General features: G+C 43.2%; 1 long non-coding RNA gene across 1 annotated transcript; it reads right to left on the bottom strand.

Moving 5' to 3' along the window:
* Positions 1–4,090: 4,090 nt before the first annotated feature.
* LOC123040182 (uncharacterized) lies at positions 4,091–4,768 on the bottom strand. The gene is made up of 2 exons (XR_006418067.1): positions 4,729–4,768; positions 4,091–4,621 (listed from the first exon to the last, which is right to left on the bottom strand). It is a non-coding gene; the product is annotated as an uncharacterized lncRNA (long non-coding RNA).
* Positions 4,769–26,134: the final 21,366 nt, after the last annotated feature.

The raw sequence follows: 26,134 nt of genomic DNA, 5'->3' as shown, positions 1-26,134 counted from the left end.
AAAAATTCACCGTGTTTTATACAACAAAAAGATGTGCAAGTGATGATATCCCACAACAACGACGCACTCAAAATAAAGCAAACCGGCTGGAATTACGATAAATGTTTATGGCAACATTTATTCCCAACTGGTATTCCGATGAGTAAGTTCAATGATGTTCATATAACTCAAGGAAAATATTTCAAAAGCCCGTAGCAACACACGGGCATTCTACTAGTCCAAGTAATGCATGTTCTGTGACTGCCGCACACGTCATTATCACGCTAGAGCAAGAGTTTTACAGCACCACGGCGCTGCGCTACAGTACATTTGCGTTTTGCTACGGTAGCTATACAGTGGGGCTAAACTACTAGTACTTCGTTATATTTTGCTTTCGAACAATCAAATTGGCCATGCATTCGGTACAGGATAATGACAAATTGCTTTCTCATGCTATAGTGACCGATGGTAGGTGTTAGTAGTACATGTTCGTTTTATCAAGCTTAATGCTTTTTTTTCAAAAATCTTATCAAGCTTCATGCTAGCTTAACACAATTAACCAAGTAGGCAAGCACAGCAAATAATTATGGCAGTTGGATGCTCTTATATGACCAGTTAAAGGCACCATACCAAGTTGTTTATTTTTTCGATAAATTTTGCCCATTTCTCGGTCAAAACATGCCGATAAATGGCCTAACGTATCACAACTTGCAGATGGTGTCGGAAATCGTTGAAACCTGTCACGGATGCCTACCATGGGCATACCCACCTGCTTGCAAAACATTGGGTCATTTGAAAGATGTCCAGACACAGACCATGTGTCAACGAAGAGTGTTCGGGTAGGCAGAAGGCTTCGTCTTAGAGAACGTTTTTTCCCGACATCCTTGAAATGGTCCCACTTTTTTTCATGGCCTTGTATGACCAATTTAAGGAACCATGCCACATTGTTTTGGTTTTCGACAAGTTTTGCATTTTCTATAGTTTTCTCTGTCAAAAAAGGCCGATAAATGGTCAGACGTGTCACAACTTGCATACGGTGCCAAAAATTGTTCAAACTTGGCATTGATGACTACCATGGGCATGCCCATAAAAAAGTTGGGTTTATTTCAAGAATGTCAAAAACTTGATCATGTTCAACGAAGGGTGTCCTGATATGAAGGCTCCGGCCGAAAGCCATTTGTTTCTCGACATCCTTAAAATGACCCCATTTTTCATGGACTTGTATGCACAATTCAAGACACCATGCCACATTGAGTTGGTTTTCATTATTTTCTGCATTTTCTGGAGTTTTCTCGATGTGTCACAACTTGCATGAGGTGTCGAAAGTCATTAAAATCTGACATGGATGCCTAATGTGAATATGCCCACCTTTGTGCAAAATTTGGGTTTATTTCAAGAATGTCCAAAACTAGAGCATGTTCAACGGAGTGTGTCCGGGTAGGCTAGAAGGCTTTGTGTGAGAGCACACTCTTTCTCGACATCATTGAAATGGCCTTGTATTTTCTGGAGTTTTTGACATTTTTAGTATGATCTTGTATGACCAATTCAAGGCACAATGCCAAGTTATTTTGGTTTTTGACAAATTTTGTATTTTCTGGAGTTTTCTTGGTCAAAAAAAATCGATAATGGATGGACGTGTCACAACTTGCATACAGTGTCAAAAGTCCATCAAAATATGCATGTATACCTACCATGGGCATGCCCACCTAACTGCAAAGTTGGGTCATTTAAAAGATGTCAAAAAATACCCCCATGTGCAACGGAGGGTGTTCGGGTTGGCCAAACGGAACTATTTGAAAGCACATTGTTTTTCGACATCTGTCAAACGGACCCAAACTTTTTCCATCGGCATATATAAGGAATTCAAGGCATCATGATAAATTGTTTTATTTCTGACAAGTTTTACATTTTTTGGAGATTTCTCTGTGTACAAGGGCCGATAAATGGCCGGGTGTGTCGCCACATCTAAACTGTGTCAGAAATCGTTCAAACCTGGCGTAGATGCCTCATATGTCCGCGTCAAGCTGTCCATAGTCCAAAAAATACTAGTTGAGAGGAGTGTGCCAGAGTAGGCCAGACGAGTGCATCCGTGAGCGTGTAGGTTTTCCTAATTATAAAGTTTAAATTGGAGAAAATGAATTAACAAAAAAATAATAAAATAAAGACGAAAAAAATAGAAAATAAAAATACACTTAGGCCTTGGTTTAACTAGGCAACGACATCGCTCCCGCCAGGTTCCTGTTGGGCTGAACCAAGTGTCCGCGGGTTTAAAAAAAGTTCATCAATTTTGAAAAAAATATTCATGAATTTGAAAAAAATCACAGGCTTTGAAAAGTGTTCATAAGAGTTCAAAAGAGTTTGTGGATTTAGGAAAAGTTAATGAATTTGAAAACAAAGTTCGTAAATTTAAGAAAATATTCACAAATTTTAGAAGCTCACTGATTTTAGAAAATGTTCACGGTTTAAAAATAGTTCATGAATTTTAATAAAAATTTAAAATGAAGAAAAGAGATAAAAAGAGAAGGAAAACATGACAAAAAATAACCGAACAAATAAAACCACAATTTTAAAAAAATCATGTTTTGAAAGATGTTTGGATATTGTTCATGTTTTGAATTTTTTTCAAATTTCAAAATAGAATTGCTCAAATTCGCTCATAATTTGAATAACAATTTGTCATTTCAAAATTGTTCACTTTTTTAAATAAAGTTTCAAAAAAAGAAAATATTTATAATATGTGAATACTGTTGTGTTTTCTTATATATTTCGTGCTTTCAGTGTGAGGTCTTGAGTTCAATTCCTCATGCACTCTCCTTTTATCAGTATTTTTATGTCGCTCATAGTGAACGTGGCTTAATGGGCCGGCCCGTGTAATCCGCACGAGTTATCATGACATACTTTTGAAAAAAAACATCTTGCCCTTTATTATGAAGGGGTATGGGTAATCTTAGCCATAGATCTGTTTAGGGGGCTGTTCCGAAGAAGAAGTGAGGTCCTGAGTTCAATTCCTCATGGGCTCTCCTTTTTCTCAGTATTTTTACGTCGCTTATATTGAACGTGGCTTAATGGGCCGGCTGGTGTAATTAGTACCAGGTCTCATGACGTACTTTTGAAAAAGGTCATCTTGCCCTTTATTATAAAATGATATGGGGTAATCTCAACCATCGATCTGTTTAGGGGGGGCGGCGGGTACCCAAGAAGTGATGTTAAAATATGGACACTACGATCTGCAGTGACTTTCCCTCAACAAAGAAGAGTCCTTTCGCTAACATTGGATATTCCTTTACAAAACAAATTTTTGAAAATGAGTTTTTTATGCATGAAAATATGAGAGAAAAAGATCATCTGTCTATTTGTAAATATACAGAACATCTCTTTGGTATTATAACCACTTGACATATTTTATTCATTTTCTTTGATAACAAAATGATCAGGTTTTTAATTATTCTATTGTGATGTCGTCTCTCCACCACCTGGATGAACGACATGAGGACACAAAAAACTTGAGAAACTAGAGCAAAACTCCAAGCCAGCGCAAAGATCCATGGTCTCCCCCATCTCCCGGCGCGCCGATGCCTACTGTCCGGGGTGAGGGAGACTGCTGGAAGCTGCGGGGACGAGGATGAGAGGTTGTCCTGAGGCTATGGTTTTCTTTTCTTTGTTGGGGAATGAGAGTATTGGTGAATATTAATGTAGGTACATGCAAGAAATTCCAGGAGAAGATACGATCATTTTTCAGTTTAACAAAAAACCCATCTCTTAGTTATATAAATGATCACATTTGTTACATTTTGGAAATGCACTTAAATTAATTTCATAGTACCACAATTTTAACCAGTGATTTTTGAAGTGCTCGAGGCTACATACGAACCTGCGAGGAGTGCGGTAGACCTATGTCATAGACATTCCGATAATACCTTTTTCTTTTTGCTAAATCAAGGGCAGGAGCTCTGACATTTAATATAAGTAGAAGAGAGTTGTCCAGTAAATTATTGGTGAAAACCAACATGTATTACTTTTGACTGTAATGTTTAGGCTGGTCCTGTGCAATATTGAGTTGCCCTACAATTCTACTATGAATTGGCAGTTATCTTTGTATACGTGATACATATACAGTCCAAAGGTATAGATATACAGTAATTCATAATACATATACAATCCGAAGGTATACATAAACAAACCATGCTTTTATTGATGCGAGTATAGTATATTATACTACATGCTAATTACATCCATGTTTCTGGCAGTACAACTGCAAATTATACTGCTATAACCTAAAATACAGCCTTTTTAATTTCTTCTAGAGCATCATATATAAACCATTCCCCGCAGTACTTCTTGATTCGTCATTGGTTCACACAGTTCTCCATTTAACCGTGACGATTTACTAGCAGGTTTTCACGGACCTGGTTTGCAAGAAGAGGGGACAAACCAGCTCATTCGGCAGTTATGCTCACCGTCGCCAGAACCTGGCCTCCCGTTTAGTACGTTCACCTCCGTCTTCGTCACCGTTTCGCCTGTCTGCTGCCCATCATCTCCTGCCAACTTCCGCGCCGGAGCTGCAGCAGCAGAGTATGTAGTCACCAGTAGGACCAACACAAGGACTGTAGCGGCCTTCATGCTTCACAGTGGTGGTGCCAATCTGCGTTGGAAAGAGACTAAGAATTGAGAGAATGGGATTATGGAAAAGATACAAATTATAACATAGGAGATTTGAAGGATGAATGACTTTTAATTCCTGGATCGAACCTGAAGTACCTTGCTTGATTGTGTTTAATCTTGATCTAAGTTGGATGTTTTCTCAATGCGGTGGAGTTCTGATATTTATAGGGGGTTGGCAACTTGGTATACAGCCGTATACTGCTCTTGTGTGTAGGTCTTCGCCACTAGCAAGATCAGATATGCAACTAGCATGATCGATCGACAATATGAAGTGGTTTATTTGCGGGAATTCTCTGGCTCGATCGATTGCAGAAGTGACCGGTGATGGGCTGATGAAATATCTGTGTATCTTCACTTGGCTACCTATATATACATAGCAAATTGTAGTTAGGGGAACTGTTACAATGCATTGTGACGGCAACGAGCATTATCTCGAGTACTACTATGGTGTTCTAGTTGCATGCTTCTGGACATCAGAATATCTATATCATCAATTAGTCCGATGTACTAATTATCTAGTTTTTATTAGAGAAAAGTATGTTTTTGGTCCCTCGAGTTTCCACAAAGTATATATAGACTTGGTCCCTCAAGATTTTTTGGTATACATTTGGTCCCTCAAGTTTCAAAACCGGATAAGTTTGGTCCTAAACTAGATTTTGAGCACGTTGACCGGTTTTGACCGCCACAAAACCGCCCGATGAACAGTAATTTGAAAAATATATAAAGAACCTTCAAAACAATCTGAAATTTTTTGGGGTCGAATATGCTTAAGATGCGAACAAAATTTCATGTCCTTTTGACACTCAAGGAGCTCGTGGAAAAAAAAACAAAAATATCTGCATGATGAATAGTAAATTCAAAAATAATAATCCTCGAGTGTCAAAAGAGCAGGAAAAGTTGGTGGCACCTTGTGCATGTAAGCATACTGGATCCCAAAAAAATTACATTTTTTGAAGTTTTTTTTTAAATTACAGTTCATCGGGCAGTTTTGTGGCGGTCAAACCTGGTTAATGTGCTCCAAATCTGGTTTAGGACCAAACTTATCCGGTTTTGAGACTTGAAGGACCAAATGTATACCAGAAAATCATGAAGGACCAAGTCTATACTTTTTGAGAACTTGAGGGACCAAAAACATACTTTTCTCTTTTTATTATAATAAAATGATGCTTTCATTAACTTAAAATGTAGCATCGAACGGATACGAAGCAAGATGAGCGACACCCAGCATCTGCATAGCTAAGATGCATACAGTCAACATAACTAGTCTGACACAACGAAAAAATATGACATATCAACAACAGTAAGATCATATAGGACCGACACTATATATGGCCATGTCGAAGGAGGTGGTGGAACAGTCATCCATTTCATCATACAAACCACATTGAATAATGATCGATACTACGTTTAATATAGACCATATATGAAGCTTATAAGGTAAATTACCTGCCGAGGAGAAGAATTTTTGCCATTAAGAACAATGTCATTTCTACATAGCCAAATCAACCATAATAATGCAAGCATTTCCCACCCTTATAGTTTTCTAAACCTATTTGGTATATGTCTAGCCAGTGACCATTAATATTGGCAACACTTGTATGGAGATATTCCCAACCATAATATTTGCCGGAGGGCTTCGCCCTCACGCCAAAGAGCCCCGTCCTTCTCTTCGGGGTCTTCTTCAGTGGCACGGCGATGACAGGGCGGGGGGGGGGGGGGGGGCATTGGTTGTTGGCAACGGCGAGGCAGGGAAGGGTGAGGCGACGGCGGGGCGTCGACACGGTGTTGGTTGGCAATGGGAGTGTGGGGGAGGTTGAGGCGACGACGGAGGCTACAGCGGGTCGGTGACGTGGCAGTGTGGGGGAGGTTGAGTCTATGGCGGAGCCTGCAGCAATGGTGGGGACGACCGCGGAGTCGAATCAAGCGGTGGGCAGCGGCCAGATCGCGGGACGGCGGCGACGCATTGTGGTGGGCTGCCGCCGAATTGCGGGGCAAATGAAATGAACAACGGTTGACGATTGGCGTGGCGCACAGGTGATTGTTTTATATCTCCTGCACCCGGTGATGCAAATTTGCAAGGTAAGGTATTGTATTTTAAATCTACGGGAGGCGGAGATGTAATTTTTTTTGCATCAACATCATCTGTTGGAGAGGGATTTTTGGGCCTCAAAGATGCAAAAATTAGATATTTTTGCATCTACATCTTCTATCGGATATTCTAAATAAACCACGTGAAAGCCAAGCTTATTTGTCTTGTAATTTTAGGCCGGCCTTTTTTTTTGCATGGCCATACGTGTCTCATTCATATGATAAACATGAAAGTACAAGTCACGGAAGGACCGACATGACAAAACTAAGAAGATAGTTAAACATCTCTGAGTTTAACATCAACGTCAATCACCTGCCTCCGGCACCACCACAACAACCACCGAAGAATAGAATGACGGATCACCTACTCACCGAGCTCGGCGTGGCTACATCGCTGATATGGAACTTTACGGACCTCCAAGGTGGCTCCCCAAAAGTGAAGCCATATTGTCGTTGAACGAATCAGACCAGGGCAACACCCCAGACACACCATAGAACTCAAATCTGACACCACACCACAACTAAGACGCTCAAGGAGGAAACCACAACTGCCATCCATCAACCATGAACCCAGCACACGTTTCGTAACTCCTTCTCGTTGTACCAAGATGGAGGTAAGATTTGAACGACCAGGTACATCATCACATTTGACACCTGAGGAAGGTACATGTCGTTGATGTAGACACAATCTGCATCCGCTCCTGTACCCTCCCAAGCTCCACGCCGAAGATGGAACCGATGCCATCGCAATGACGGAGCCCGAGGACACATGTTCACCACGAGGATGTTGCCGCCGCCACACCTTCCTTGCTTGAACAGACAAGATTCCAAATCCATCACCAACGGTAGGACCAATCGTCTCACCGAAGTAGGATCTGAAATTTTATACATCACCGCCATCGCCATCGCCGAAACCAAGACAATGAACAACCTAAAACACGAAGCTACTTTGGCATAAAACTATCCACACCGGGGATCAGGAAAGCCCCCCACCTCCAACGACCGAGGTTGTCAACGGAGGGGAGCCGCCGGATAACAGTAGCGGAGCGCGAGTCCCTGACGGCGGAGAGCTAGATCGATTTTCCTATCTTCGGAAGGAAGATAGGAAAACGATTAACGATTGGTAATCTAAGCCAATCCGACGCGTGACCTAGAAAGGGCATAAAAAAACCAAATCTATTTTAGGCCGGTCCTGTGCAATCTTGAGTGGCTGTGTTATTTTAGATTATACTACGAATTGACAATCATCTTCGTACAAAATACATATACAATCCAACTATCCATGGGTAATACCCTGATGCACTCGGGTGCCGGTGCACCTGATAAGGACAAAAAATAATATATTACTTACGGAAAAAGCCAGAAAATTCCGTAACTATTTCTGAAACAAAGTTAACCTACTTTTGTATCCGTATAAAAAGTTTAGCACATGAATAAACTTCCATCGACCTCAGGCCAAAAACAAACAAATTTTCTAGTACAAACCTAATGAACAGTAACTTGCATAGTCTTGATTTTAGTTGTTTTTTTTGCGAACACGCAAAAGGCTTGTGTGTCAGTGTATTAAGGTAGGGGAGAAAGGAAATAGTATAGAGTATCCACAAACATCGGCATACGATGGCCACGATGCTCATGCCTAGGCTCGGATGATCAGTGTACGATACAGTACTGTGCCCAGGGCAACATTACAACACTAGTAGAAAATGGGACATCTGTCCCAGTTTGTAAGGGCCTTTAGTCCCAGTTCATGAATCGGGACTAATATGTCGTTACTAATACCCCCTCCCCTTTAGTCCCGGTTCAAACACGAACCGGGACAGATGTGCCTCCACGTGGCCGGTGCGCCGAGCCCAGGCAAGGGGGCCTTTGGTCCCGGTTGGTGGCACCAACCGGGACCAAAAGGAGATGTTTTTTTTAAAATGGCTGCTTTAGGGGTTTTGGGGGTTATTTTTAGGTTGTTATTAGCTAGCTAATAGAGAGAAGTGTCGTCCTTGGTTTACCACTGCTGCTATGTTCATTTCACCCGCTGCATGCTCGCATCATACATCATCATATATAATAACAAGTCCTACTAATCATGCATCATATGCATCATACAACTTCTACTCGTTATTAATAATAAGTCATACGATCATCATCCTCGTAGTCATCGAACCCAACCTTACATATAATCGTTCTTAGCACATGATCATCAGTATCAGGTAGGACCTGAACACCCTTAAGGTAAAATAGCATAAAATAATATAGACCCTGACTCTCCATTATGAAGAATGGAGATCATCCTGTCTCCAATTTTTGCGCTTCGCTGCCTTTTGCTTCCAAGAAGCTCCTTACGACTGTCCATACATTTTTTCCATTCTTTGATTGTCATGTCTCCACTTCTTTTAGAAACCCGGTATGGACAGTTCAGATTCGTAGGAAGACCTGGTTGTATGTTCAAAACATGAAGGGTACCGTGCGTATACATCAGATGAGGCACACAATCATTCGGGATTATCTATTGAAAAAATAGTAATAACTTCGTAGTTAGTAATGATGTACTAGTTTTAGAAGAGTGCAAAAAGATGCACGGATGTCGTAATAGTAAATACTCTTACCAGGGTATCTTCATGGTAGTTACCGTAGTTCAACACGTGCACTAGTGGCACGTATTGACCATAATGTTGAGGAGTTTGATTGTAGACATTGTAATTCTCAAGATCAGTACAAAATGCGATCAGATGATTTTTCTCCCTATAAGTTATTTCGGAGCCTTCGGTGTAGTGGGTTTTGTCTACCATCTTCCGCACCTTCTTTGAAGAATGAAAATAAGCTGTCAATGGAAATAAGATGTCAACTATTTTAAAATAAACAATATAAATTATTTAATAACTATGTTAAGCTCACACGGGGGAAGAATTGGAGGTGTATCCACAAGGACCCAAATCGAAGGTCTCTCTTGCTCGATTGTAGGATCACCAATATCCATGGTGACAAGTATACCCTCATCACAACCATATATCTTGCAAAGTGCTTCCCAATTTTTGCAACCAAAATGGGTTACACTCTCAGCATTGTACAACTTTACTTGAAAATCCACACCATGATGGGTACTTAGGATAATTTTTTTGGTTTCCATACTTTCATGGTCTTCAAAACCCATCCTCTTCAAGACATAGCGTCTTGCATAGCATGGGATAAGCTAGTCGAATTGGAAAAGATGAAAAATACACGTTAAAATAGTTGAAGTTGTGCTTAATTACGAAAAAACTATTGTCGTCGTTGCGTACCGTATGAACATCGAAGGTCTCCTCGAGCTTAATGCTGAAGCACCGATCTTCGTCCAGCTCAATGAACCTGTTGCACATACCTCGGTCGTCGTGGCACCAGTCGCACTCCGCTGGGCGGTTTTCGTCGTCCGAGTAGGACATTTCTAGCCTATGTTCATAATTCAAATATTAATCACGGGTTGACTATCGGTGATGTAGGTAGCTCCTCCTTTCATTCCCAAGTGCATTATTACACCAAATTGTCTAGCACACGGGAATGAAGGAGAACTTTCCAATATGAGCATTCAATAAGCAAAACCAAATCATAAAATAAGCAAAAGCAAATCATAAAATAAAGTAGTATTCAAATTAACATGCATTCAATAATTATAAGCAAAAGTACATCATCTTTTCGTGTCCGTACATTGTCGAATATTATAACTAATATGGCATCACTAATACAACTAGAACCGTAGCACCCGACGTGTATCGTCGCGGGCGGTGGACACCCAAAGATAAGGAACCATCACAGGATCATAGCTCCAGTGAGATCCCTGAAGAACCTGCCAGGTATTGTCGAACCTGCCCTCCAATGCAACCATGTAGCGATGGACGTGCTCGTCCTCCTCGCTGACACGGTGACGTACCACCTCCGCGGTGTCCGGAAGCCTCGGCACCGTCACTGGCCCACGCGACCGCCACCAAACAAGGATCGGGTCAACAACGGGCTGCCTCCTCACCAACCTACGTCCCCTGGAAGGTAGCACCTCCTAATACCAGCCTGGCGGAGCCCAGTCCCGAACATGGCCCTGATCAAGCAGGCCTCCACCGCCGAGTCGACGATGACGAGGATTGGGGATAGGCATCGCCGACGTCGATGCGGGAACTACTTCTATATATAGTTAAATAAAGCAGTTTTATTAATTAAATCAACTAGCTAGTTCAACTACTAAACACTTACTATAAATAAATAAAGTAGTACTTACTAAAAACAAACTACTTCTATATATAGTAAAATAAAGTAGTTTATTAAATCAACTAGCTAGTTCAACTATATATAAAGCACTTACTATAAATAAAATAAAGTAATACTTACTAAAAATAAACTAGTATTTTTCTAACTAATTATATTAAACACTTTCTCTTCTTATTTTTTTCCTTTTTCTAAATACTATGAACAAAAAAATCATAAAAATTTGATATATTCGATCTTTGCATATATATGAACATACAAACATGCATATTCAACAATAATATCACCAAAAAAATCTATTAACAGAAAAAATCTAACACATTATGAACAAATTAATTACACAATATGAATAAAAATCTAACAGAAAAATCTATGAACTACACATCTAAATTGCTACACATCTAACAAAAAATCTATGAACTACAAAAAATCAAACAAAATCTAACAAAAATCCTAAAAAGTTGCTCACGGCCCGGGGCGGCGACGGCGACGGCAACGGCCACGGCGAGGTGCGGTGCGGGGCGGGGCGGGGCGGCGACGGCGCGAGCCGGGGCGGGCGGCGACGGCGGCATCGCGGCGGGGCGGGGTGGTGACGGCGCGGGCCGGGGCGGGGCGGGGCGGCGACGGCGGCGTCGGGGCGGGACGGCGCGGCGACGGCGCGGGCCGGGGCGGCAGGGGACGGCGGCGGCGGGGCGGGGCAGGGCGGCGACGGCGTGGGCCGGGGCGGCAGGGGACGGCGGCGTCGGGGCGGGGCGGGGCGGCGACGGCACGGGCCGGGCGGGCGGCGACGGCGCAGGCCGGGGCGGCAGGGGACGGCGGCGTCGGGGCGGGGCGGGGCGGCGACGGCGTCGGGGCGGCAGGGGACGGCGTCGGGATGGATTCGCCGCCGTCGGGGGAGAGGAGATCGAAGTGGGGATGCGCGATTGTGAAATTTTCCTAAGTGCTACTTATATAGCAAAGGCTTTGGTACCAGTTGGTGGCACCAACCGGGACCAATGCACCCTTTAGTCCCGGTTGGTGGTACCAACCAGGACCAAAGGCCTCTTTTCAGCATCCCAAAGGGCGGGAAACAAAGACCTTTGGTCCCGGTTGGTGGCACCAACCGGGACTAAAGATGGGTATTGGTCCTGGTTGGCGCCACCAACCGGGATTAAAGAGGGGCATTGGTCCCGGTTGGAGCCACCAAGCGGTACCAATGGACCCGTCTAATTACTCAATGCTCACCTGCACGTTGGTTAGCTTCAAGCCTTGAGGAATAGGGTAGACTGCACGGAGCTATGTCCAGTGCAGTTTACACTATTCCGAAAGGCTTGAAGCGAATTAACGAGCATTGCGCCTCTTTTTTATTTTTAATGACTTATTACAACTCAGAAATAAATAGAAAAAAATATATATAGCAGAAAAGAAAAAAAGCTATATAAAAAACTACTCAGAAATAAATAGTTGTGATTAACTTTACTAAAAAATGAGCATATATTTTTATTTTTAATGACTTATTACAACTCAGAAATAAATAGAAAAAAATATATATAGTAGAAAAGAAAAAAAACTATATAAAAAACTACTCAGAAATAAATAGAAGAAAAAATAGTTGTGATTAAGTTTACTAAAAAATGAGCATAGATGCTTATTTTTAGTGACTTATTACAACTCAGAAATAAATAGAAAAAAAATAAATATAGCAGAAAAGAAAAAAACTATATAAAAAACTACTCAGAAATAAATAGAAGAAAAAATAGTTGTGATTAACTTTACTAAAAAAATAAGCATAGATGCGCTTATAGAGAAAATTCAACCTAAATTCATAATAAATTTCTACAAACTTCTGTGAAATTCAGTATGAATATAGGTCAAATTCCTTCTATAAGGGCATCTATTTTCATTTTGAGAGGAGCTCAACAAGGCAGAGAGGGAGGGGCTTATAAACCGGTGTGAGTGCCCTTCGGTTGGCGAGGTGGGACTAAACTCTGACCGCAACGAGGACCAACCGGAACCAATGGTGGTGGGCCAGGAGCGAGGCCCTTTAGTCCCGGTTCATCCCACCAACCGGGACCAAAAGGCCCAGACGAACCGGGACCAATGGCCCACGTGGCCCGGCCGGCCCTCGGGGCTCACGAACCGGGTCAAATGCTCCCATTGATCTCGGTTCTGAACTGAACCGAGACTAATGGGCTGGCCCTGCCTGGATCATTGCCCCCTTTCTACCAGTGCAACTCTGCCTCAACGGCGGCCAGCCTACAGAGCTTGCTAGCTACTACGGCAGAGCGCTCCAAGACACGACTGTTTCTTTCCTTCCAAAGCATCTAGACAGTGAGCAGCACGATGAAATCGAAACCTTTCCTAGCATGCGGTGGGACCAGCACGCGGGATGACGGCCACCAATCAATTAGGGTGGACTCCGTGGTCGGGGCGAAGTCGGCGAGGCCGCATAGGAGAGTATGGAGTGCCAGACTTCGCGGGCGAGGACGCACCGGGCAACGAGATGATCTGCAGTCTCATCGTCTTGATCACAAAGCGGGCAGACGACATGGGATTCCAGACATGGCGCAGCCTCCGGTCGGCAGTCTAGACAGTGATCTGCGGTCTCATCGTCTTGATTTTTGTTTTTGTCACGCACAGTACGCTGGAAGGTACTTCATCGGAAAACTTTTTATACGCGTACAACATCTGGTATGTACGTTTCCAGAAATTTTCTTTTTGTATCTTTTCAAGTTACTAAATTATTTTTGCATATCGGGTGGCCACAAGTTCGGACTGTACATTCCAAAGATATTCATAATACATATACAATCCAAATGTACACATAATACATCATGCATTTACGAATGCAAGGATATTATATACATGCTAATTATATCCTTGCTGGCACAATAATTGCCAGTTAATTATAATAGTACTTTCATGTATAGTATAGTTCAACGGAAGACTATTTTTTTCTCGGTTCTTCGAGAAATGTCCTTTTTCTTGTACAGCAACGGTCTGTTTATTCATGTATATATAAACCTTTCACTTAAGTACTTTCGGATGTCATTGGCACAGATAATTCTTCATTGAGACACGACCAACTGTAAGCACGCTTTTCAAACCTCAGTTGCAGGGGTATTTCTTCCTTTTGCAGGTATGGTCACCGTCGTCAGAACATAGCTTTCCGTTAAGTACGTTCACTCCGGTCTTCTTCACCATTTCGCCTGTCTGCTGCCCATCATCTCTGGCCAACTTCCTCGCCGGAGCAGTAGCAGGGGATGTAAGCACCAGTAGGAAGAACACAAGGACTGTAGCTGCCTTCATGCGTCACAAGTCGTGGTATAGATCTGCGTGGGAAAGAAACTAAAAATTGTGTGAATGGTCTTGTGGAAAAGCTACAAATTATAACAAAGGGGATTCAAAGGATGAATGACTTGTTATATTCTTGGATCGAACCTGAGGTACTTTGCTTAATTGTGTTTAATATTGATCTAAGTTGGATGTTTTCCCAATGCGGTGGAATTGTGATATTTATAGGGTGTTGGCAACTTGGCATACAGTCGTATACTGTTCTTGTGTGTAGATCTTCGCCACTAGCAAGATCAGATATGCAACTATCATGATTAAGGATGGCAATGGATCGGGTTTGGATCGGGTTGAACAATATCAAATCCATATCCATATCCATGAAGACAGTCTTTGCCTACCCATGAAAAAGTCCATGGATGAAAAATTATGTTCATGTCCAAATCCGATGGATATCCATATCCATTGGATATCCATTGGGTCCTTTCGAGACATATAAATAAGACTTAACATAATATTAACATAAACTCTTCCATTCTTCACCTCGTGGCAGGCTAGACTTCACTTATGGTAAATCAACATCCAGTAACAACCTAAGATCATTTAGTATTTTTCTAACAGATGAGAATGACAGTCATTTAAGAAGGAGATAAAATAAGGGAATGGGTGTTGGAGTATGTTTCGAAGGGGATTGACTGTCAATTGATAAAAGTTACGATGTAATTTCTTATGCATATTTTAGATAAAAAAGTGTAAAATTGTCGTGGGAGATGTGAACGTGCGGCAGGGGTAGCAGATTTTTCCTATTAAGTCATTCTATCGGGTCGGGTTTGGATATATCCATGGATACAAGATTATATCCATGTCCTACCCACGAACAATCGGGTCGGGTTTGTGCGCCGCCCATGGACACAAAAGCATATCCAAACCCTATCCATTGGGTTCGGATATCCATGGATATCCATCTCCATGGATAAAATTGCCATCCTTAATCATGATCGATCGACAATATGAAGTGGTTTATTTGCAGGAATTCTCTGGTTCCATCGATTGCAGAAATGACAGGTGATGGACTGATGAAATATCTGTGTAATACGGTTTTGCGTGCGTCTGGACATCAGAATATAAGCATCATGAATTAACAATGCAAAGCAACATATGATGCAAAGTTAACTTAAAATTTTGGATCCATTTGCGCCTTTTTCTCAAGGTCCTTTGGAGAAACGGCCACTTATCTTTATCATAATACTTTTCAAAGTCAATCTTGAATTACTACTCCGCTCATGTCCTTCCGGTATATCTCATGCACAGTTTCATGTAGGATCACTACTCCATCAAGTATATTCATTCCTTACATGAACACTTATTGGGATGGCTGAACAACCTGTCCAACAACAGAGGTGAGCCTATTACTCCAACAACTGAGTAGTAACAACTTCGGTGAAGATTTTGATGCTGAAATAAATGAGGCATATTGGTCTTCTTTTTGTGTGAAAACTGTGTACAAGGCATCACACACAATTGCGTTTACGGTACTATGTGTGATATTGCGATATCACACTTGCTGTTTTGCCGATGTTATGTTGTGATTCAAATTTAAGTATAAAGAGAAAGGCTAACTTCTGATAAGCGAGCGGAGCGAGTCCCGTCGCCGGAAGGTTTAGCCCGAAGCGGAGCGGAGCGGTGCGGATCAGTATTGACCTAGGTCACCTGTGTTATATATATCCTTTCTAAGATGCCACACCGAAAGTTGATCAGTTGCAAATCTCCGGCGTTAGTAAGCTCCCGCGATATAGTGAAGATTTGGTGGCTGGTGCATGATGTTTTTTCCCTTCGTATTGGAGGGGTTTTCCACATGAAATCTCATGTTCCTTGCTTGATTTTCTTCTTCGTCGTGTTGATTTGCCTGCTGTCTCTCTAACAGCCGAAGAGTACGCTATGCGTACGTCACACACACTTTTCACATAGCATGTGTGATAGATACCATTTTACGCCCGTGCTACGTACAAACTTGTGAAAGAGTGTTGGGAAACTATGTGCTAGACATTCTCATGTTACTTTTTTTTCGAAACAAAGACAGTAGCTGTCACATTCAATACAAGAAGAGGAGAGTTGCTCCCTAGATAAACCACGTGTAATCCATCCTTATTTTTTTCTGGCAATTTTAAGCCCATGTTGTGCAATCTCTCAAAATAGGCTTTCGCCCCACTTTATATATGAAGCAGCAACACATCAAAGTACACGATCGAACGGTACAATATGGGGGGAAGACCCCCTTACAAAGCAAATCAAACGATAAACATGAACCCAGAACAAGCCTAACACTTAGCCGAGGCCTGAACAAAAACCCCTGAGCTCCACAACAACGCCCCAAGAGGGTGACAGCGTGAAGTGTCGCTGTTGTCGAGTCCAACAAGTAGACTAGAGTTTTCACCTGGAGCCCTGGCACAAGGACGAGATGTACGACGACGTCTTCAAGAAGGAAGCTGCACACACGGGCGCCGCCGGCGCCGGCTCCAGAAACACAAAGCTTTTGCTCGAAAACTGGCTTACACCACGGGAGGGATCTCGGTCACCACTGCAATGAGGGTCTGCCGATCCACGCTAGATTTGGGCGTTGCCAGAAAAGACGAGAGCCTCCCTTCACAACATCCCTCGTTGCCCACACGACTATGAGGGGAAGCCATCACCGTCACCATAGAGACTGCCGGAACGCCAAACTTGAAGCCCGCCATCCAGGACAACCGCCCTAGCATCCATGCCCTAGGCACCACCGGCCATCCACGCCATGACTAGCCAAGAATTGTAGTAGAAGCGAAAGGCGCTTCCTTTCCCTCCTAGCCCGGTTTCAGCCATCGAGCCTGGGTCGCCCCCCCCCCCAACCGTAGGAAGCGCCCATGCCCGTGTCTCCTGACGGTCCTGATGGACCGGGGAGGGGGGTGGGGGATACAGCCCAATGAGTATTGACGGCCACTGCCAAGCACGCTTGAATGCCGCCAAATCTGTGTTCCTCGGCGTTGACCACCCGATGATGCAGCAGCACCTAGAGAGCACATCTCGGACCGACGCCATGAACAGGAAGCAAGCAAGTGGACCATAACGCAAAGGCTTGCTCCAGCGCCGACCAAGTCAGCTCCCAGGAATTGCGCGCGGTCGAACATCGTCCACTACCATGGAGCATGAACCCCGCCGCCACCCCTACACCGATGCCATAATATGTGGATGCCACACCGAACAATCCAGGGACCCCAACTTTACATTGCTGAAGATGGCTAAGGATCTAGTAGCGCCGCCTGCCAACTGCGGAATAAACCCACGAGGAGGAGCTAAGACCCTCCCCCCCGCCCCGGCACCACTAACACTTCCCCACGCTGCCGCAGACCACCTCCCAGCAGGGATGCAACGGCCCCTGCGCACTCCCGAGCCACACGCCGGCTTGGAGGTGCCAAGTCCGTTAGATATGACCGGCGGAACACCCGCACTGATCATTTACCGAGCCGCTCCACCAAGCCGTCCACGCTGCCACCACCACCAAGCAGCCACACGACCCACACCGCCGCCCAAAGCCGCCACCATGGCCTCGAGCTTGGCCGCGCCTCCACACACCAGGAGACCCCACGCCACGCCCCACACCGAACAATCCGGGGACCCCAACTTTACATTGCTGAAGATGGCTAAGGATCTAGTAGCGCCGCCTGCCAACTACGGAATAAACCCATGAGGAGGAGCTAAGACCCCCCCCCCCGCGCCCCGGCACCACTAAAACTTCCCCACGCTGCCGCAGACCACCTCCCAGCGGGGACGCAACGGCCCCTGCGCACCCCCGAGCCACACGCCGGCTTGGAGGTGCCAAGTCCGTCAGATATGACCGGAGGAACACCCGCACTCATCATTTACCGAGCCGCTCCACCAAGCCGTCCACGCTGCCACCACCACCAAGCAGCCACACGACCCACACCGCCGCCCAAAGCCGCCACCATGGCCTCGAGCTTGGCCGCGCCTCCACACACCAGGAGACCCCACGCCACGCCCCACACCGAACAATCCAGGGCCCTCAACTTTACATTGCTGAAGATGGCTAAGGATCTAGTAGCGCCGCCTGCCAACTGCGGAATAAACCCACGAGGAGGAGCTAAGACCCCCCCCCCCCCCCCCCCCCCCCCCCGCGCCCCGGCACCACTAACACTTCCCCACGCTGCTGTAGACCACCTCCCAGCGGGGACGCAACGGCCCCTGCGCACCCCCGAGCCACACGCCGGCTTGGAGGTGCCAAGTCCGTCAGATATGACCGGCGGAACACCCGCACTGATCATTTACCGAGCCGCTCCACCAAGCCGTCCACGCTGCCACCACCACCAAGCAGCCACACGACCCACACCGCCGCCCAAAGCCGCCACCATGGCCTCGAGCTTGGCCGCGCCTCCACACACCAGGAGACCCCACGCCACGCCCCCCAATGGGAGATTTCAAGCTTTTTTTTAACACACGAGACTCCGTGTTTTGTCATGTGCAATCTTGAGTGGATGTGTAATTATTGATTACACTACGAATTGACAGTCATCTTCGTACATAATACGTATACAACCCAAGGGTAATACCCTGATGCACTCTGAGGCTGGTGCACCTGATGAGGAAAAAATAATTTAATGACTATAAAAAAGTAAAAAAATCTTGAAACTATTTCTGGAAAAAAAGTTTACCTACTTTTGTATCCGTATACAAAGTTTAGCATAGTATAATAAACTTCCATTGAGCTCAGGCAAAAAAAAATCTGAGTACAAAACTAATGAAAAGTAACTTGCATATAGTCTTGATTTTGGTTTTTGTCACGCACAATACGCTCGGAGGTATTTCTTCGCGAAATTCTTAACACCGTACAACATTTGTTCATGTCTGTTTCCAGAAATTTTCTAAATATTTTGACCTTTTCAAATTACTAAATTATTTTTGCATATCGGGGCACCAGCACCCGAGTGTCACAAGTTCGGACTCAACAATCACCAGGTATTCATAATACATACACTCCGAATTTATACATAATATATTATGCATTTTTTATGCAGGAATATTACATACATTAATTATATCCTTTCTGGCACAATAGTTGCCAGTTATACTACTGTCATATAGGAGTAGTATACTTCACGGGAACACCGTTTTTCTTCTCGGTTCATTGAAAAACTACCTTTTTCTTGTAGAGCAACGGTCTGTTTATTCATATATATATAAACCTTTCACTTCAGTACTTTTGGATCCGTCATTGGCACAGATAATTCTTCATTGAGCCATGACGAACAGTAAGCACGCCTTTAAACCTCAGTTGCAGGGGTATTTCTTTCTTCCGCAGTTATGGCAACCGGGGTCAGATTCAGAACATGGCAAACCAGTAAGTACGTTCACCTCCATCTTCTTCACCATTTGGCCTGCCTGCTGCCCATCATCTCCCGCCAATTTCCTCGCCGAAGCTGCAGCAGCAGAGGATGTAATCACCAGTAGGACGAACACAAGGACTGTAGCCGCCTTCATGCTTCAGAAGTCGTGGTATAGATCTGCGTGGCAAAGAATCCAATATTGAGGAAATGGGCGTACGGAAAAGATACAAATTAGAACATAGGGGAATTCGAAGGATGAATGGCTTGGAATATTCTTAGATCGAACCTGAGTGCCTTTGCTTAATTGTGTTTAATCTTGAGGTAAGTTGGATGTTTTCTCAATGCGGTGGAGTTGTGATATTTATAGGGTTGGCAACTTGGCATACAGTAGTATACTGCTCTTCTGTGCAGATCTTCGCCACTAGCAAGATCAGATATGCAACTAGCGTGATCAATCGACAATGTGAAGTGGTTTATTTGCAGGAATTCTCTGGCTCGATCGATTGCAGAAATGACAGGAGATGGACGTGTGCAATATCTGTGTATCCTCACTTTGCGACCTATATATCCCTAGCAATTTGTAGTTAGGGGTACTGTTCCATTGCATTGTGATGGCAACGAGCAATATCTGGAGAACAAGTACAGTTTTCTAGTTGCATCGCATGCATCTGGACATTAGAATATCTGTATCATGGATCAATCCAATGTGGTAATTATCTAGTTTTTATTATCATAAATGATGCTTTTACTAACTTAAAATGTAGCATGAAGTGGATACAATGCATGATGAGCTATACCCGGCCTCTGCATAGCTAAGATGCACACAACTAACACAACAAACGTGAATGTCGCACCGTTTGGCTGGCATGAGCCAGTGACTGGTCACCCCCGCTCTAGACTGGCATGAATGCGGCGGGGAGAGTCGAGTGGCTGTTGGAGTGGAACAAGGGAAATGGTTTTGTGTGGGCTGGGGATGTCGGACGCATGTATGGTAGAGGTCGGAACACCCATATACATACCCAGCTTTGCTTCCGGATTGCGGGAATTCGGATGTGCCGACCAGTCTACGGACGTTTGATGCAAAACGTTCACCACTACAGGCGCAAACAACACTGTTCGGTCAAATTATATCATCACTGATGCTCAAGGGCCCTTTTGTGCCTCTGGGTTAGTGAAGACATCTTTATCAGTGACAGGCTCAAAATATGGAATATGTTTATTTGCTATACTTGATAGCTAAATACATATTAAAGTGATAGTATAAAGTGTAATATTAATGTGAAGACAAAAAAAATACAATACATAGTAGCTATTACTTGTCTCGGATATCACCCAAGCAATATCACATACTAGTTTTTTAAGCTATGTAGGAAATCATATGCACAAAGTTACAAAGACATGTATTTTCAGATTTTTCACCATGGGTGATATGAATAAAACCTTTGTAGTCAACTAGCCATGCCTTTCATCTTCGTGATACAAATAAAATCTTCGTAGTCAGGCCATAAGGTTCGAAATATCTAGTCTTAATGCACACAAATATGATGCTAATTTGCATAATAAACTAACATACAAATTTATAGCATAATAATAATCAATCATCCACAAGATGCATAGCTGACTTCAAATTTGGACACTAGTAGAAAGAAACAAATCTCACCATCGTGGCTGCGGCTGTGACCGAGGAATGACGAAGCACATGCTACACCCGACGTCCGACGGCGGGGCGGAATGCAATTATCGGATTCGAAAGATGACGCGACAGAATGGCGGCGATATCCATAAATGTGGCGATGGTGGCACCGGGCGGTGGCCGATCTGCGTCTTTGAGCCGCAAGATGCTGAACGGCGGCACCGGACTATCACCGGCCGACGGAGCTGGGACAAAGTAGAAGTAAAAGAGGAAAGAGTATTGGTGGCCGGCAACAGTGACAGACAATGAGGGTTTCCATTGTCTAGGGGCAATGAATGATTGAAAATATCAGACAAGGAACAACTTAGTACCAACCGGCGGGAAAAATAGAGGGTCTGATTTGAATAGACTACACAGACGTGTCAAATATAGTGGTTGGTCAGTGATTACCTTTGGTCCTTTTTTATCATCGGGAAAGGTACCACTGCCCAACTAGTTTTTAGACCGGTCGATGATAACCATTTTACTGAGCCAATAAATTAATATCACTGACGCCATAGTAGAGGCCCAGCAGTGTTAAGGCTCATCACTGACGTGTGGGACTCAATGGCCAGTCATTAATGAGGGGTATGTGCTATTCGGATCTATACTAGTAATTGCAGGGCACAAAGTGTACGAACATGGTCCAAACATTTACGAGCGGCTTGATTTATAGCGTTGGAAATGCCCTAAGGACTAATGACCAATGTCCAATCATTCCACGTATAATCATAATTATAAAACTCCAATTTAATCGACATAAACTATCATTTGTTCACCACACTTATGCTGTGCTTTATGGAGAGATGCCCCTAGTGTTGTTATGGATGCCGGTCCATTCATCCTTATTTCTTTCAATCTTGATCAAAAAAATTCTTTATTGCTTACAATAAGTGTATGTTTATTTTAGTTGCAATCATCAATTTCATCCACACTATACATATCCTTGTAACTAGCAAGGCTTGTGAGATTGATAACCTTACTAGTTTCATTGACGACCAAGAAGAAGTTATCTGATTCTGTGTAGACACTGATTATTGGGTGTAGTCGAAGAACTCCTTATGGTTTGGTAAACCATAGGTCATCCAATTGAGGAAATCTATGTTGGCCTACAATCCTCTATGATCGCATGCCCAACAACTTCGAAAGTAAGGAAACAAGAAGCAAATATTCACACACTAACATGGAAAAACTACCGGCACGTTCGCCTGCACACAAAAACACATAGATACATGTTGTCACGCACAACACATGGTTAGAACACCCAAAATAACATGAGAAGTGTGTAGATACAGTCATTTAGTAGTATATACTACCTCTAGATACACTAACATGGGGAAGCACACACAAAAAGAATACCAAGAACCACAAAAGTGGCACTTAAGAGATCCCATTGACAAAAACAGTGAAGGGATGGGTATTTGGCTAGTACTCGGTTGAGGTACAATTTTTTTACACTTCTGTCCATCTGATGCCATCTTCATAGTGCAAGATCATGTGTTGTAGAATTCACAGGATGAGGAGATGTGATGACACTAACATGTCAATGGTTCATGGATGGTTTTGTGGTAAAGACGGGCCGAATCTCGTGTTTGGTTGATCCAGACATAAATTTGGCAGCCATTGGTGTTCGGATTTTTAGCCATTACTCCTTTTAGAATGAGCATAAGGAAGAAGACAAAAATGATGAAGGTTTTAAATCTCAAACAATACGTATTGTTCTTGGGCCGTTGAGCCCTTTAGAATATTGAAGGTCAAGACAGTGGTTTTAAAAGGCAGCGCTTTGAGTTTGTCCCATTACTTCACGTTGTTACATCAATTCAGTATCCCCTATGGTTAATTCACAGATAACTGTGGTGAGAGTAGAAGGATTGGGACATGAATAATGTGGTGCCAATGCGCTTGTGTGTGATGCATGGCCAAAATGTTATCGAGGTGTGGTCGTCATGCCCCTTATTTGGTCCCGGTTGGGATTGCTTCATCACTACATGAAATTAGCGTATCAACATAGCGAATATTATGGAAATTGTGTGGCACATGCACAACAACCTTAACTGATAGATAGAAGATGATGGTTCAAATACTTTAATCGGGATTTACCTTAGAGAATGAAATTATGTATTGAGGTCATTGTCCTTGTTTGCTTCCTTGCAGTAGATATTAAGACTAGAACTCGAGTAGAGACCGATATTCTTGGCGAGTAACTTGCTAAGTTCTAGGAACTGAATTCTTCAAAGACATAGTCTGGGTATGAGTCCAATTATGTTGGATAGATTCCCAACTTAGTTGAACTCATCCTCACGTACTGTGGGGGCCTTGTCGACATGTATGCTACTACTTCCATTCCTAAATACTTGTCATGGTTTTAGTCAAATTTGAACTGAACTATGACAACTATTTTGGAAAGGAGGAAATAGTATTTATATAGATACATTATGTGTATGAGGCATGGAAACCAATGGAGGTTTTATCCATACACAAGACCAAGTGTTCTATAATCTTTTATCCCATAGCACACATGGTAAGCAAACCAGATGCGGAAATATGTTTATCTTGGCTAAAGATATCTTCCTTTTCCTTATCTAGTGAAGAGCTGGAGTCCGGAGTGAAGCCTGGCATGGATACCACATAAGGACCTGGATGCCTGAGGAAGAAGATAGATCATATTTTAGGTTGAGATCAGACATTGGTTTGAAGCAATCTACATTGCCAAACAACCAAGAACCATAGATTACTTTAGCCTTTATCCTAGCCACCATACTCTTGTACTCCCTTCGAAAGATATTAATTGTTCCTGATTTAGTACAATTTTGTAATAAAAACAACTTTATAGTGAACCAACGATAATTAATATGAATCAGAGGGAGTAAAAACAACTTTATAGTGAACCAGCGATAATTAATATGAATCAGAGGGAGTAATTTATTTTGAGATAACAGGAGATCCACACAAAAGTAGGAAGTAAGATTTTTACCCACCTTTGTTGTTTGGATTTGGGTACATTGTGCTTCATCGCCTTCACTACCATTGTGAGATGCTTATCTTGCCCTAGAATATACAGTTTCCATTTCATATACGTGTTACATGAATTTCGTCCATAGACATAAAGTATGAAATAACATATATCAACTCTGGCAAATCACATGCTAACTTGTTGCATGATGATGAACATGCCTCTATTCTTTATCAAGTAGTGAACCTTAAAGACAATAGGCATTCGGTCAACAGTCAACACTAACAAATACTCTTTCCATTTCAAATCAATATCTATGGCATCACATTTTGTCCTACCTGGAGGGAGTAGCAAACATCCAGAAATAAATTGAAGACTCGTTTGCATAATATCCATATGATAGTCAAAAGTGACATCCGCAAACTACAAGTCCATACTTGAAATTGTATTATAAGTCAAATGATAATCCAATTTAGAGCTGCCGGATAATTTAATTTGGCTAGAAAATGGTTTTTATTTTTGATGATTGGCTCGACAACATCGATTCCTCAAGACCACTCGCATCATCATGTTGCATCTGTTGATTCTGGCCTGACCTTGCCGATCCTGAGAAAGATGGGGTACTCACGGTCTTGACCTCCTCGTGGTCGCCATCCATGCGTCAGCGAACTCCTTGACTGTTGATGAAGAACTAGAGGTGGCTCCAAAAAGTGTATGTCTCAATGGACAAAATCCCCTAGTATATATAGGTTGGGGGAGAGGGAAAGGGTAGCTACCAACGAGGGAAAGCCCCTCCTTCGTGCGCTGGCCTTGGGGGAGGAGTTGGAGACTCGTCCCCTAGTAGGATTCGCCCCCCACCCCCAAGGAAGGGGGGGGGGCACCTCCACTTGGGTCTTTTTTGGCCCAAGTTGGCTTCCACCTCTTGGTCTTTTTAGATCCGTTGATATTTAAATTAAATACTTTTAGATAATTATATATATTTTAACATCTCCAGAAACATTTTCATATATCGGTAATACCCTATATTTCCCGATATTCACGGAAACCCTTCCAGTAACTCCAAAACGCTTCCGGATCCTCTCGGAACTATTTTTGAATATTAATGAAACAACTTCACAAATATATTCTCATTATTCCCGTCCTACTAACACTCAAAAAATCATGATTGCCTTAAGCTTGTGACCTCATAGGTTCAGTAACTCATAGACATGAATGAACCGTTCGTTCAATGACCGATAGCGGGAGCGTGGACGTCCATATCGATCCCTATGAGCACATATATTTGAGTAAATCTTTGGTTTTCATGTGATCCTCCTTTTGCTTCGTGACACTCACAAAACATGGGATGTATCGTTATCCTCCCGAGTCATCACTATGCTGATTATACCGAAATCCTCGTTACCGATTTTATTCTTCTTTCTCGTTATTATGTTCCGGCATCCTTGTGATGTAGTCACCTGTGTCTGACCATACGATGATGGATGCCATCACAGCGAGAGGGCCCTAAGAACATCTCTTCATTGTCGGAGGAGGAAATCCCACACTTGAGCTATCCGACCACTTGTCAAACTTTCCGATGTGTCTGTAAGTTGTCGTTATGATCACCGTGTTACAGGTGACATTTGAGCAACCCCAAAGTCCATCATACGGTAAGAAGTGAGCATGATACTCTCATGGTCTAGGGAGCAATATCACACGTTAACACCCTGTGTTATTTCAATTGATTACAAACGATATGCTACTAGTATTCATTTCTCTTGAAAATACACGACCTTTTACTGTAGAGCATCAGTCCCTTTATTCGTATACAAACCTTTCACTGCAGTACTTCTGGATCCGTCATTGGCTCAGGTAATTCTCCATTCAACCACGACGATTATAAGCATGATCTTACGGACCTTGTTTGCAAGCAGGGAA

The sequence above is a fragment of the Triticum aestivum genome, chromosome 2B (assembly GCF_018294505.1).
Source record: "Triticum aestivum cultivar Chinese Spring chromosome 2B, IWGSC CS RefSeq v2.1, whole genome shotgun sequence".
Classification (NCBI taxonomy): Eukaryota; Viridiplantae; Streptophyta; class Magnoliopsida; order Poales; family Poaceae; genus Triticum; species Triticum aestivum.
This window is presented reverse-complemented; position numbering and strand designations above follow the sequence as displayed.